Source organism: Notothenia rossii (assembly GCF_949606895.1).
Source record: "Notothenia rossii genome assembly, chromosome: 9".
In the NCBI taxonomy this organism is placed as follows: domain Eukaryota; kingdom Metazoa; phylum Chordata; class Actinopteri; order Perciformes; family Nototheniidae; genus Notothenia; species Notothenia rossii.
In genome coordinates, this window is record NC_136907.1 from 50,361,213 (window position 1) to 50,364,740 (window position 3,528).

Genomic DNA, 3,528 nt, shown 5'->3' on the forward strand with positions numbered 1-3,528 from the left:
TAAATGAATTTCAAGATACACAAATTTGTCTTCATTAAAATGAGTGTCACCACACTGTCACAAAATGTAATACTAACCAATTGAAAATAGTTACATTTACATTGGAAACCTCTTGTAGATATCACTGTTAAGAGTAGTTATCTGCCAATAGGACAGAATCATTCCTATACAAATGCAGTTTGAGTAATTCACTTAATATATTCGCTTCACACTCTAATATAGTCATTTTCACTTAATACTCTAATATAGTCATCTTTATGCATTCAAAACTAAGGAAAGCTGTACAATTTGGCATGATAATGAGGAAAAAAGGCCTCCGACAATGCAGATACTTTTTTGATCATATCAACTTTAAGATGGGGGTCAAGGCTTAATATTTGGGAGCAAAGTGTCCCTTGCCCCCTTTCAGGAGCATCACTGGATTAGCTTTGATCTGAAATATTTGTATAAAAAGCTTGTTAGCTGGCTGTCCATCTCATAATGTTCACATAGAAACTAGCTGTCAATAGGAAATATCAATCAGAAGAATTATAATTTCATGCAAAAATCTGTCACAAAAAGAGGTTGCACATTTAAATTCAGGTGCTGTTATGGCAACGTCAGTGAAAAGCCACATTTACTACTGCAAATACGTTAAAAAAATGCTGTTAAGCAGTAGCAACAATGCCACCATTTCAGCTGACTTTTTCTCAGAAATACTGTCACATAACATCCATATATTTCAGTGCTAGGTTGATGCTTAGCTAAGCTAACTATGAAACACTTTAAATGACAGGACTCAGGATCAGTAAGGTAGCTTCTAGCTTCATGTCGAACACTGACAGTAAGTCAACATTTCCCAGAGAGCTTTCTTTGAAATCACCAGGTTACGCTAAAAAACACAACATTTAGATTGTATGACAAAGTGTTTATTTAATATATCTGGCTAGCTATAGCTACTTGCTAACGGTTTAGCTTACCCGCGCGATTCAAAGTAACATCAACGTAGCTATAATTTATGCTTTGCTTACATGTTCGCATAACTTGTAAGTTTACTGATATTTACATACCTTGTTCACCTGGCTTAGGTGGTGGCTCTGGGGTTGTTGTGTGAGCCACCACTTGAGAATTACCGTCTTTTTTATTAAAAAAATGTCTATTGTCCATCTTCAGAAACTCCGCGTCCGCGGCTAACTGTCACAGAGGAGAGGTACGTACCTGTCAGCCAATAAAACACGTTTATTTCCATGCAACTCTCTGATTGGTCTGGTGGTGTCTTGCCTCTGTTGCATTCACTGAACACGGGAAATTGCATTTCTGCCGTCCTCTAGGTAAAGTATGGTTAATGTATTATATTATTGAGGGAGAATTTGTCCGGATGCCTACCCCAGGCGACACCCATGGTAGAGACAAACCACCAGGATGTTTTTTACACATGGTTCCTGCATAATCCATAAAGTCGCGGAAATGCCTTAACTGGGTGGCTTTTGTCACGTTTTGGTCAAAATAATGAGTGTGGAATAGTAGAGAGTGGAAGGGTCATCCTGGAACAAGGAACGTCTTTAGCACATTTGGAAAATCTATGTAACCTCAAAGAATAGACACAGCATTTAATGAAAATGAATTGGTAAAAGTAATTTCTGGGGCATTTTTGGAACAGTTTCCAAAGAACGTCCACCAAACAAGAGTTCGGTTTTTTGGGTTACAATTAGAGCAGAAGTGAGGTTACAGGGAAGTGGGAAGTTGCGAAAACAAAGTCAATGTTGACATCTGGTTTCACAAAGTGAAACAGTGTGACATTGTAGTTCACTATTTTGTGTAGGTATTAGCACAAACAGTGTTAGGCTTCCCGAGAAGTGACTGGAGATGAGAACCCGCTATGCAAGCACTAAAACTGAGACAGTGGTGAAGTGTTAAAAAAAAGGGCTATATTTTGTCACTGGCAAGGAGTTGACGAAGAGCACATAGAGGGGAGACGTGGAGCTGGGCTGACCAGGAGGGGAGGCTGGACGTGGCAGGCAGAGCGGCTGGTGTATGTGGATCTGGAACAGGAAAAACAAGCAGGATTAGGAAAGAATATCCTTTCACAAGGAGCATCAAAAAATCACTAGGAAAAATACTAGTAGGCCTGGACGATAGTTTACCACTGAAGAATAAACGAAGAACTGGCAAAGTTTGAGGATGGGAACCAGGGTTTTAAGCAGGTGCAGGTGAGTAGTGGCAATCAGTGAGATGAGCAGCAGCTGAGGTGGTGAGTTGGCGCGAATCAGAAGTGGGTCAGCCACGCCCAGCCAGGAAGACAGACACACAGACAGACAGACAATAATAAACACAAAACAAAGGGGAAAAGAACGAGGAAGTACTGCAGATCCTCACAAACAGTGTATGAAAACAGTCAGATTTGTTATTATGTTGACATATTTTGCTGGATAAATAAAACGCTTTTCACCTGGTGGTGCTGTAAGAGAAGTCAGAGGATGATAAAAGTCATTAAGTGGCTGAAAACTGCATTTCTTCTAATGGCCAACAGGGGCCTTCTCCATTGGTTGCCAAATAAGGCTGCAGCCACACGAGGACAATAACGGAAATGCACCGAAATCGTTATCAAAAAAGTCTTCCGTCCAGACGCAATAGGCACCAGAAACGTGTCCGTTCGACTGATACGATTTGAGAGCAGCCAGGCTGGGGGTGCAGAGAAGGGCCAGGAGCCCTGCCCTTTTGTTTTAAACAGGGCAGATGTGTGTAAATCCTTTAAAAGGGTTAACCCACACAAGGCTCCTGGACCTGATGGCATCCCTGGCCGTGTTCTCAGGGTGTGTGCAGTTCAGCTGGCAGAGGTGTTCACAGACATCTACGGAGGCGTGTGGCTCAGTAGATAGAGCCTTGGTATGGGGATCAGATGGTCACAGGTTCAAACCCCACTGAAGTCAGCATGTCGTTGTGTCCCTGGGCAAGACACTTCACCCCAAATGGCTCCTGTGGGGATTGCCCACAGTGTTGAGTATGTAAGTCGCTTTGGATAAAAGCGTCTAACAAGTGACATGTAATGTAGTTTAACATCTTCAACAGGTCCCTGATGTAGTCCCCACTTGTTTTAAACACTCCACAATCGTTCCTGTCCCCAAAAAGACAAAAATCACCAGCCTCAATGACTACCGCCCAGTAGCACTCACCTCCATCATAATGAAGTGCTTTGAGCGGTTAGTCAAAACCTTCATCACCTCCTCACTCTCTGGATCCCCTACAGAGCAAACAGGTCCACAGACGACACCTGACATAGCCCTCCCCATCCACACTGCCGTCTCACACCTGGACCAGAGGAACACATACTGTATGTGAGAATGCTGTTCATTGATTACAGTTCAGCATTCAATACCATTGTGCCCTCCAAGCTGGCCATCAAGCTCAGAGATCTCGGGCTCAACAGCACCCTCTGTGACTGGATCCTGAACTTCCTGACGGGCAGACCCCAGGCAGTGCGGGTGGGAAACATCACATCCTCCACCCTGATCCTCAACACCGGAGCCCCTCAAAGCTGCATGCTCAGCC

The 3,528-nt window shown here is 43.2% G+C and overlaps 1 protein-coding gene across 2 annotated transcripts in view; it reads right to left on the reverse strand.

Moving 5' to 3' along the window:
- Window positions 1-1,177, reverse strand: part of LOC307020589 (lactosylceramide 1,3-N-acetyl-beta-D-glucosaminyltransferase A-like) — a 34,044-nt gene extending 32,867 nt beyond the window's left edge. The window contains exon 1 of one of the 2 annotated variants that reach the window (XM_079652052.1): window positions 1,050-1,177. The gene's annotated coding sequence lies outside the window, so the exon portion shown is untranslated. The remainder of the gene's footprint in view (window positions 1-1,049) is intronic. The other variant, XM_079652051.1, reaches the window with a different exon arrangement.
- Between the last annotated feature and the right edge of the window lie 2,351 nt (window positions 1,178-3,528).